Raw genomic sequence first — 12369 nt, forward strand, 5'->3', positions numbered from 1 at the left:
GAATTTTTAGGCTTAAGGAAACAAGTAGAGTATTTACGTAGTATAACGATAGACAAGCTACGACAACTATTGCCCGCTATGAGAGTAAAAAGAGGTTTACTAAATCCCTTAGGATCGATAATTAAATTGATAACTGGTAATTTAGACCATGATGATGCCAATCACTATGACTATTTTCTACATATGTGAGGCATATGTAGAAAAACATGGATTGATCTACAATGTCAAAAAGAGTGTGGTGATGATCTTTGAGGCCGAGGGTAAAATACAAAGAACAATACCACCCATTGTGCTCAATGGCACTAGTCTGGTAAGGGTATATAAATTCAAATATTTAGGACACATCTTGACACCCGACCTCAAAAACGATACTGACATCGAGAGGGAACGGAGGGCGTTGTCTGTACGGGCGAATATGTTGGCCCGCAGATATGTACGTTGTTCGAGCGAAGTTAAGCTTACACTGTTTAGAGCCTATTGTACCACCTTTTACACGTGCAACCTGTGGGCCAAATACTCTCAAAAGTCGTATAACGCACTCCGGGTTCAATATAACAATGCCTTTAGAGTGCTGATGGGATTGCCCCGCCATTGTAGTGCATCAGGGATGTTCGCGGCAGCGAGGGTCGATTGCTTTTATGCCATTATACGCAAAAGATGCGGATCCTTGGTGTACAGATTGCGGGATAGTCCCAACAGCATCATGAAGGTAATTGCTAGTGGGTTTGACTGTAAGAAGAGCCGAGATGGCCCAGTGGTTAGAACGCGTGCATCTTAACCGATGATTTCGGGTTCAAACCCAGGCAGGCACCACTGAAATTTCATGTGCTTAATTTGTGTTTATAATTCATCTCGTGCTCGGCGGTGAAGGAAAACATCGTGAGGAAACCTGCATGTGTCTAATTTCAACGAAATTCAGCCACATGTGTATTCCGCCAACCCGCATTGGAGCAGCGTGGTGGAATATGCTCCAAACCTTCTCCTCAAAGGGAGAGGAGGCCTTTATCCCAGCAGTGGGACATTTACGGGCTGCTTATGTTGACTGTAAGTATGTTAGTAATTGCTGTGCTATTTCGAGCGGATTAGTTCAGCGATTACTACCATAATTACAATTTATTGATAGTTTTTTTTTTTTTATTATTATACTAACATAGGAGATAAGTAATATGTATCACTAACAATAAAAATGAGTCATAGTCACTTGAAATAAAAAAAAGTTATTATTATTATTATTTTAATTTTCAACATTTAATGTTTCTCCTCTTTCGAGGGGGTTAAAACTTAAAACGCGGGCCACAGCCAAGCGTTAAGAAGTGTTTATATTAAGAACGTGGTCGATGTAGTTGAAGATGTTATAAACTTTCGGGTGATACGGCAGGTGTTAAGGATTGTGGCTTTCTGGAGCATGTGGAGTATATATGTTGGCATTTGTAAGGTGTTCCGACTTTTTGTCAGGGATTTTGGTACGATACCTGTCGATGAAAGGACTATTGGGACTATGTGTACTACTTGTGCTTTCCATTGTGTTTTAATTTCTATGGCAAGATCTTGATATTTACTTAGTTTTTCTGATATTGTGGTTTGTATGTTGTGTGAATTAGGAAGAGCTATGTCAATCAGATAAACAACTCTATTGGTTTTATCGTGAATGGTGATATCTGGCCTATTATAATGGATGGTTTTGTCAGTAATTATTGTTCTATCCCAGTAGATTTTATGGTTTCTGTTGTCTAATACACTTAGTGGTTTATATTTGTAGTATGGTTTCATTTCTGTTATAAGTTTATATTTGAATGCTAAGTGTTGGTGTATGATTGCGGCCACTTGATCATGTCTATGCTTATAATCGGTTTGTGCGAGAGATTTGCAAGCCCCCGTTATATGCTGAATAGTTTCAGAGGCTGTGTTACAATGTCGGCATAAGTCACTTGGTTGATTGCGATCTTTCATGATGTACTTCCTATAATTACGAGTTGCTATTATTTGATCTTGAATAGCGAGCATAAAACCTTCGGTCTCAGGAAACAGTTCACCTCGTTTGAGCCATTCATTCGACTTATCTTTGTCGACGTAGGGTTGGTTCAAATCGGCTAGGTGCCTTCCATGTAGTGTTTTTCCGGCCCATGCCGACATTTGTTGTTGTATACTTATGAGGTTTTCAGTTAAATGAGTGTTTTTGTCATGTAAGTTTAGTGGTGTAAGTTTTTTATCTATTTCTGTTGCGTGTTTATGTAGAGGTGAGTGTTCGGATCTAACATGGAAATATGCTCTGAGTGATAGGATCTGCTTATTGTGTAAATTTTGTACGTCTATCAATCCTCTTCCTCCTTCTTGGCGAGGTAGTGTGAGCCTCTGGATACAAGATTTTGGATGATGTTTCCTATTTTTGGTTAAATTTGTATTTATTGTGCGTTGCAGTTTTTTGATGTCGCTTTTTGTCCAGTGTATTATTCCAAAAGAGTAAGTAAGTAATGGTATTGCATATGTGTTAATAGCTTTTATTGTGTTTTTCGAGTTGAGATGTGTCTTTAATACGAGATTTAGTCGGTGAGAGAATTTTTTAAGCAGTTCTTTTTTTATTGTCGTTTGTAAAATTTGCCTAGATTGTTTAAAACCAAGGTATTTGTATGTATCTTGTTCATTCATTGGCTCAATTTGTTCACCGGTTTCAAGTAGGTAGTTGTTGTTAGTAAATTTTCCTTTCAAAATTGACAGAATTTTGCACTTATCGACTCCAAATTTCATTTGAATATCTTTTGAAAACTGTTCAGTAATTTTTGCTAACTTAAACAAGGTGTTTTTTTCGGTTGAATAAAGTTTTATGTCATCCAAGTACATTAGGTGCGATAAGGTATACTGGGAGTTATTACTGTAAAGTGTAAATCCTTCCTTGGTTTCATTCAATAATTGTGAAAGAGGATTGAGTGCCAAGCAAAACCATAAGGGGCTAAGAGCGTCCCCCTGAAAAATTCCACGTTGGATGCGGATTGGTTCAGAAGTTAGAGATTTCATGGAAGATTGTTTTATTCTCAGTACAGTTTACCAGTGTTGCATGGAATTTTGAAGAAAGGATATTAATGTTGGGTTTATTCTGTACAGTTTTAAAACATATATTAACCAGCTATGTGGAACCGAATCAAATGCTTTTTGATAATCTATAAACATAGTATGAATGTCTGTTTTTGATTTAGCGGCACTATTTAAAATGATTGCATCAATAGTAAGTTGCTCTTTACAACCTTGACTATTTTTTCGACACCCCTTTTGTTGTTCGGCTAAAATATTGTATTTAGTTAAGTGTTTATGTATTTCTTCACTTATGCAAGCTGATAGAATTTTATATATGGTTTGCAAACAAGTAATTGGTCGGTATTTATCTGGATTTGTAGTATCGTATTTGTCTTTAGGTATTAAGTATGTGATTCCTTGTGTTATGTATTTCGGTAGTAAATGTGGTGATTGAATAAATATGTTTAAATACTTGTGTAAGTATGAGTGTGTGCTAGTAAATTTCTTGTACCAATAGTTATGAATATTGTCTGAGCCTGCAGATTTCCAATTGTGTGTTCGTGTAATGACTTCTATGAATGTATCTATTGGTATGAATTCAAACTGCATCTCTGGAATATGTGTAGTCGTTTCATTAACCCAGTCTATGTGTTCATTATGATGTACCGGGTTTTCCCATCTGTTAGCCCAGAATTCACGAAATATTTCTAAAGGAGGTATTTCTAGATTTTGGTCAATACCTTTATCCGTCGATATTAAATTTCTATAGAATTTTTTTTCGTTGTTAGCAAATTTATTGTTTTGTTCTTTACGGGCTGTACATGTCAAATACCTCTTCAGCCTGCTTGCTGTTGCATTGAGTTTCTGTTTCAAAGTATCTAAGAAGTGTTCTAGTTGTGTGTTTGTGTTTTCATGTTGTGTGTGTGATTGGTATTGTGTTTTTATGACTTCTACTGCAGCTACTACTTTTCGGTTTCTATTTCCCCTAATATATTGTGTTAATCTGCCTATGTTGGCTCGTAATTTCCCTATCTTATTTTCTAATCTTCTTTGTCAACTAGGTTTTCGAAATGATTTATTTTGATTGCTGTTTAGGTTGCTTTGGGTTGAGAATAACATTCTGGCCCCATTACATTTAGCTGCAGTCCATGCTGCCGAGTAAATTATTGTTTGTAGAGTATTAAAATCAGTATCAGTGTTTACAAATTTTGTTAGTATCCTTGTATTTATGTATTTTGTAATAAAACTAAGCTTTTTAGATGTCTTTTGTTTAGGGATGTATGGTCTGCTAGTTGGTTCTGTACTAGAAAAATGTTCTTGAGCACGTAAGAATGTATTCTCTCTTTCAATGTTTACTTCTAAGGTAGTATCGAGTATAGATTGAGTGCTGTTGAGTCGTTCCATATCGTTAATAAAGTTGATACCGTCTGTAGTTTCATCATCGATAGGTGTTGCTGTAGTAGAATTAGTGCATGTAAATGTAGTGTTTTGAATATTTCTAGATTGCAAGTTGATTTCTAAGTTGGATTTTAGTGTATAGTTGGGTGAATTGATGTGTTCAATGTTACTTTGTTCTCTTGTTTGTACCTGTTCATTATCTATGTTTTCGGCTAGTGTATCTGTTAAACGTAATTCATCAGCTACTTGTTGTTTAATTAGAGTTAATCTATTCTCTTTTATATATTTGTTATTTATTATGGCTCTTCTTTGATCTGCTAATCTTTGCTCTGTAATGTGTGCAAGCTCTGGGTGTAAATTTATAAACTCTTCGTGTAAACGTGTCCTATAAGCAGTCTTATTGGTCTCTAAATGTGTGACTCTGAAATATATTTTAATAATTGTTTCATTCCATTCGTTTGTCCATTTCATGCGTTTTCCTGATACTGTCTTATTGGAAGTTTGAAGATTTGTAGAGTGTTGTTGTACTTGGGTTTGAATAACTTGTAATTCTGCTTTAACTTCATCGTAAATCTGATCTATTGTTTCTTGTGCTAATAATTTTTTTGTATAATAGCTCTACGCTGGTCGCCAATTCTCTGTCTGCTTACTTCCATATGTGGATATTTGTCTATAACTTTGATATGTAATGAAGAAAGATATGAGTTTGTGTCTGTTTCTAAATTTGTAAGATAAAGGTAGGTACGCAGGATAAACTTATTTATTTCTGGACTCCATTTTTTACGTTTTTTAAAGTTACTGGTGATGGGCACGGGTTCATTGACAAATATTATCTCCTGTGCAACATCCGCCAGTTGTGCACCGTTTGATGATGAGTGTGACGAAGACGCACACAAAAATGGCGCTGAAGATGGAATTGATGGGAATAGAGATATAGAGGATGAGTAAGAAGTCTGTGAGGTCTCTTCTTCTACCGACGGCATATTTGCCTGTATATTTTTCTTTATTTTGGACCTAGTTATCATATTATTCCCACGAGTAGCTGGGGACCTAACGGTCAATCACAGCAGAGCCCCGCGTTCACTGTGATAAGGGTGAATTAAATTAGAGGTCCCCTTGTCTCTAAAGTTCGCATACTTACGACTAAGCACCCCCTTAGCCATGGAGACCTCGGCGTATGCTGTTCCACCTTGGCTTGGGTTGTATCTCTCTTGGTCTGACTTCTCATCTTAGGCCAATCCGACATAAGTAGCTCTATCGGTATAGCCCTAAGAATCATTGAAGCGCGCAAGCCCCATCACGTCGGCAACGTAGAGATACGACGATGGGGTTATTATTATTATGATTCCCTAATTACACATTTGCATGATAAAGAACTGTTAACCGATAAGAAAATAACTGTAATTTCGAAAATGTTAGATTCTTTCATAAGTAGCACAGAAACATTACAGTCAAACGTTAATATGTTAGATGATAAACTCCGAACAATAGAAGACTTAGTTAAGAAAATAATAACTAAAGAGGTACATTCTATTTACTCTATTCATGTTCTTATGGTATTTAATATATTTAGTGTTAATTTTCGTTCAATATATATAACCTTAAGTGAAATTGAGACTGCATTAGCATTGAGTAAAGTTTCTGTTCTACACCAATCCATAGTAAACTCTACAGAATTGTTAACTATTTTAAAAACTATTGGTAATACAGAAAATCTAATGTACGAAGCCAGTGTGAGTAATTTAATTAAATTAGAAAGGATTATTGTAGTTAAAGCATTTATAAAAGGAAACCAGATTACATTTATCTTAGAGATTCCATTAAGCGACGGTAATATATATAACTATTTTAAGCTTTATTCATTACCTAGATTTGATAATACTATTAATAAAACTCTCACAATTATTCCCAAATTCCCATACCTCATGGTAAAAGGGCTGAAATACCTATCGGTCGCGCAGTCCTGCGAGGAAATCGGAGAAAAGGAATTCCTATGCACCGAAGATAACGTCATACCATACACGGAGGAAACTTGCGTAGAGCAATTGAAGAAATTTAGAACTAACATATCCAACTGCAATGCTGTTTCCGTAGATGTGGAAAATATTAAGGTTCAACGAATCAAGGACAATGATTGGATAGTTTACATAAGGAATACAATTATTCTAAAGGAAATCTGCGGTGATAATGTAACCCACAAATCTCTACATGGCTCTCTTATATTGCACATTGACGAAAATTGTATAGTATTCCTAGAAATTTCCGACTCTATTATCGTCGATTCTACGGGAACATCGGTACGACGTTAATACCGATTGCTGATCTTCCCATACTGAAATCTTCAACTGTAACTTGGAATAAAACGCTAGATATGAAGGAGATTAACTTCGATGACTTTAAACAGTTATCTTACATGTTAAAAGTTCAGAATCTGGAAAGTGAAAATAGTGTAGTGAAAATTAATAGCCTAAGTTTGGCCACGGTGTTACTGTATGCAATTCTACCCATATGTGTTTTAGGATATATTATTTTTAAGTATAAATTAAAATTGTTCACTTTCTCGTGAAATAATCCGAATCCTGTAAATCCTAATTCGGATAATTTCGCGCTTGGGGAGGGAGAAGTTATGCAACCAGTACCACGAAGAATATTCACGGTAAAAAGCTAAAAATTGCATTGTTGCATTCTAGTGTTGGGTGGTCGTTGTACTGGGAAACATAACAATGTAAATGAATTCCTGGAATGTAAGATTTTAGTTAAGACAGTGGGAAACATGTATTTCAATAATTAATTAAACTGCGCATCCAAATCTGTTCAGACGTGTTTAATTCAATCCTCAATTATTTTAAATATATGTCGGAATATCTCTATTTTTAATAGTCTGATCCATAATATTTCTCGTATTATATACTGTGGGCTTTATGAGAAGTGTTGGTTCAAATAACAAACAATTGACAATCAAAGATTTTATTAGTAATTACTATTTTATTACGAACACAATTAATTAGACACAATCAATTACAACACTACAACACTGACTCTAATTTATTCAAAATACTTCACTTCACCAATATACAGTCTATATAGAACGCGAGACAGTTTCTAGAAGTGTACTGTCCGCCTGACCGAGCAGAACTAAACTCAGCCCGGAGGACTGCCACGACGTAGACTCTGTCGAGCTCCAATAGATGGAGCTGGCGTTCCAATAGTTGTGATTATGACTTCATTTCCGACACGGCCATCCTGCATTCACACGTCCTCGTGTGTTAATCTGACAACAAAAGAGCCAAAGCAAATACTTGTCCAGCTCGGCCACTCCTGGCCAAATAAAACTCGAACTTTAAATCTGATTTATCTTTATTCAAACAAAATTTAACTTAAAGCGAATACAACTACCAGAGTCATGTACCAACGTCAATCAATCTTTCAACAACCAAACTCACTTTTTACAATACCAACAACTATGTAAGCCACCCTTCACCAACCCACGACTTCTCAAGCTATCAGCAATTACATTGCTTTATCCACGTGTATCATCCTCCTGATGACTACACTACGGTCATAACAGACCCCGACCTCCGCCAGTACTAAACGCGCATCACACACCCACGGTCTAATTGAGATTCTCAGAAGACCGATTTTTACCAGGCTATGACTACGTTATAGCTACTAGTACGGTCGATACTACGGCCCTTCGAGTGCTTACATCAGTTTTCTATCACATCACTAAAATGTTCATCATTATGATCATCACCTACATTCAAATCAATTGGTACATGACCTTCTGGCATCTTCCTTAATCTATCATGAGCGTATTTGTACGTACGCTTACAATTTAAAGATTTTAACGTATAACGGTCACCTTCCAAAACCTCTATTACTTTATATGGACCTTTAAATTTTGGGTCTAACTTAGTTTGGTTTCTTTCTTCATTTGCTAATAAAACAAAATCACCCACGGAAAATTTAGCTACTTTAGCTTTAGTTATATCAAATCGGTCTTTATCATAACTAGCACAGTTTCGAATACTTTCTGAAGCTACTTCACGAATTTGGTCAATATCTACTCTCGTATCTACATCATTACACATTAAAGACAAAGGTCTAGTGACTTTACCGATCAAAAGTTCCAAAGGTGAAGCCTTTGTAACTCTGTTAAAAGTGCAATTAATCGCGAGCTGTACATCACCTATTGCATCCTGCCATGATTTATTTTCATTAACCTCAACTGCCGTAAACATAGTTTTGAGAACACTCATTATACGCTCTACTTGACCGTTAGCGCGACAGGAGCCAGTAGCTATAATATGTAAATTGATATTTTTACTTTGACAGTAATCACGAAATTCTTTACTAGCAAAGCATCTGCCTTGGTCTGCTATTATACGCGTAGGGGCTCCAAACAACGATACACTTTGGTTAACTGCACGGATACTATTTTTAGAGTCGATATTAGTGGTATGGAAAAGTAAAACGTATTTTGTGAATGCGTCAATTAAAACGAAGACATACTCCTTGCGGTCATTTTTACCGCTAAGTTTTCCTGTCACGTCAACATGTACGGTATGCCAAGGAATACTAACTTTCGGAATTGAATGAAGTTCTGCTTGAACCCTACCAGAGTGAGATTTCGCGACTTTACAAGTGATACAATTGTCTACATATTTTTTAACATATTGACTCATACCAGGAAACCAATAATAATGAAAGAGCTTTTCAAGTGTTTTATCAACTCCTAAATGAATAAGAGAATCGTGGAAGTTGTTTATTACAGACCATCTCAAAGCCCGGGGTAGAAAAGGTAAACATTTTGTTTTTCCGTTACGTTGGATTTTACGATAAATAATTCCCGAACGTAGTTCATAAGTCTTAGCAACTGCTAATCTAATCTAATCTAATCGACCACTTTCTAAATCACTAATAATCTTTAAAATTTCTACATCACGTTGTTGTTCAGCTTGTAGCCAGTTTGGGGAAAGTTCTGTGATATTAACACGTTTTTGCTCTATATAAGGAATCCGCGGAATTGATTGAACAGGAATAGGGTTGCGTGAAAAGAAATCTACATGTGACATTCTTTTACCATCTCTATAGACAATATCGAAATCAAAAGACTGAAGATATGCCCACCACCTATGCACCCTTGGAGTCAGATCACGTTTAGTCTGAGATGATTTTAACGAGTTACAATCTGTAATAACAATAAACTTCCTACCATGTAAATATTGTCTAAAATGCTTGATCGAGTTAACTACCGCGAGTTTCTAGTTCGTAAGAATGATATTTACTCTCTGCAGGGGACGTTCGTTTGCTATAATATGCTACTACATGCCGTTGACTAATGACTGGCTCAAAAACTACTTAACCGATAGGAAAATTCGCACGGTAATCGCGGGATTCTCGGGTGAGGAAGCGTCTGTTGAACTAGGCGTTCCGACCGGCTCGGTGTTCGGGCCGGTTGGCTATATAATGCATGTTAACAGAGTGTCGAATGTAGTCGGTAAATGTCGGATGTTTATATATGCAGATGATATGTGTTTATTTTATGCGTCAAAGGAAATAGCGGAGGTACAAAAATATATACAAGAAGATTTCGAAAATATTTATAAATGGGCACATGACAATGGGATTATATTGAACATAGAAAAAACAAAATGTATGCATATATACTCGCCATACAACCAGAAAGCTAAGCACGTTGAAACACAACATCTCGATATAATAGGGCACACCTATGAATGCTTGTATAATAATAAATCAAACTGCAACTGTCTTAAAATAGAATATGTACATAAATTTAAGTACTTAGGCCTAAATATCGATAAACATTTCAACTGGAGGATACATGTAAATTAAATTTGTAATAGTTTAAGAGCAGTGTTAAGTAAATTTTATCATTTAAAACCAGTACTAAATAAACACATGTTAAGAATAGTGTATTTCGCACTCGCCGATTCGCTTATAAATTACGGACTTATAGTATACGGACGGACGTATAAGACATATTTAAAATATATAAGAAAAATACAAATAAGACTGATCAAGTTCCTAGTTAGTAAAAATGTTAAGAAAAGATGTAATAGAGACTATGATAGGCTTTTTCATATATGCAAAATATTATCAGTAGACAAAAAGGTAGAATACTTATTAGGATTAGAATATTATTACAAGGACAAATATAAAATATTAGTAAATAATAAATATAATACGAGAATAGTTACCGACAAAAAGTTATATCAGCCAAAAATAAATAATTACTATGGGGAAAGAACAACTAAATATATGGTACCAAAATTATTCAATAGAAATGTTATGCTAAGACAAAAAAAATGAAATAAGCAGAAAACTGTTAAAGATTAAGTTAAGGGATTTGTTTCTCGATGAAGAAAAAATGTCGCCATTATGTTATTTAAACAAATGTATATGGGAAGTGAATACTGTATTATTATTATTTTTTTCTGTAATAACGAGCGCGTCTCGCCGTTAAGCATACCAGCCTGGCGAGAACTAATGTTTTTGTAAAAACTTTTTTTATAATAAATAAATAAATAAAATTAAAAAAAAAGTGTATGGGCCTTGGCCATACACGGGCGCTCTGCCCGTCGAAGGCGGAGAGGGGAGGCCTGTGCTACCGCTGTGGCTCGGACGGCCACAAGTCAGCGGTATGCACGGCCAAGATGCGCTGCGCGGTCTGCGCGGAGGCCGGCAAGCCTTCGGGGCACCTGATGGGGGCCAGGGATTGTAACCGGGGAGGTTACAATCCCTGGCCAATCACGAAGGGTAAAGCGGTCCAAGGAATCAGGACCACCCCGCGCGAGGAAAGCCGCCAGGCTACGGAGGAAGCTCAGAAGAAACAAGTATGCCAGCACACCTGAGCTTCCTACAGTCGAACGTCAACCACTCCGCCGGAGCGCAGGACCTACTGCTGCAGTCCATGGCGGAGTGGCAAGTAGACCTGGCGGTGGCCTGCGAGCCCTATTTCGTCCCTCCCCTACCTCACTGGCTGGGGGACTCGGACGACACCGTGGCGGTCCTCACGAGGAGCGGAACGGGCCCCACCCCCCTCTTACTCATCGAGAGGGGCTCGGGCTACGTAGTGGTGGGGTGGGGGGAGTACGTCGTCGTCGGTACGTACTTCTCCCCTAACCGCGGCCTGGCTGAGTTCGAGACTTATCTCGGCTTAGTCGCCGAAGCCGATACTGGTTCTCGGCGACTGGTGGTCGCCCGAAATCGCCGACCTTCGGGCGACGTGCTGCCGGGTGCGGAGGGCCTACGTCCGCTGTCGAAGGCGAAACGGCCTCGACACGGACCTGGAAGGACAGATGCTAGACGCTTATCGCCAGTTGAAAAAGGATCTGCGGCTGGCGATAAGCAAGGTCAAGGAGAAGGCCAGGGAGGAGCTTCTGGCGGGTCTCAATCGAGACCCGTGGGGGCGCCCGTACCGCGGCGTACGCGGAAAGTTCCGCACTCAAGGCGCCCCCGTCACTGAGACGCTGCCGCCTGTGACTATTCTTGTATTTAAATATCGGTTTGGCTCGTGATTTCGTCTAGTTAGTTAGGATCCATATAACGTTGACTTTGTGTAATAACCGTGTTCTTCTAGAGCGTCAGAGATTATAAGTTCAATCGACTATAGAGGAGTCAAATAAAACCAGGTTCATCTTTTAAATGCGTTTTTAATATAAATATTATGTTTAATTAATTTGAATAATAATAATCGAATGTATGAGATACCGGTCCCATTTCCTTTAACACCTCTTACGAGTAGCTGGAGGATGTCGCTCCTACCCATCTTTATATATTTAAATGTTTTGAAAAATATAAAAGGGGGAGGAGGTTGAAATGGCCCCGCGCCCGCCATCAACTGTAGATTCCAACCATAGATCGGTGAACCTTCCTCGAACATGGGAAGTGCAATTTTATAGTGTGCAAACACTTTGTTAAATAATATATGAACTAGAA

This window comes from Vanessa atalanta, chromosome W (genome assembly GCF_905147765.1).
Source record: "Vanessa atalanta chromosome W, ilVanAtal1.2, whole genome shotgun sequence".
In the NCBI taxonomy this organism is placed as follows: Eukaryota; Metazoa; Arthropoda; class Insecta; order Lepidoptera; family Nymphalidae; genus Vanessa; species Vanessa atalanta.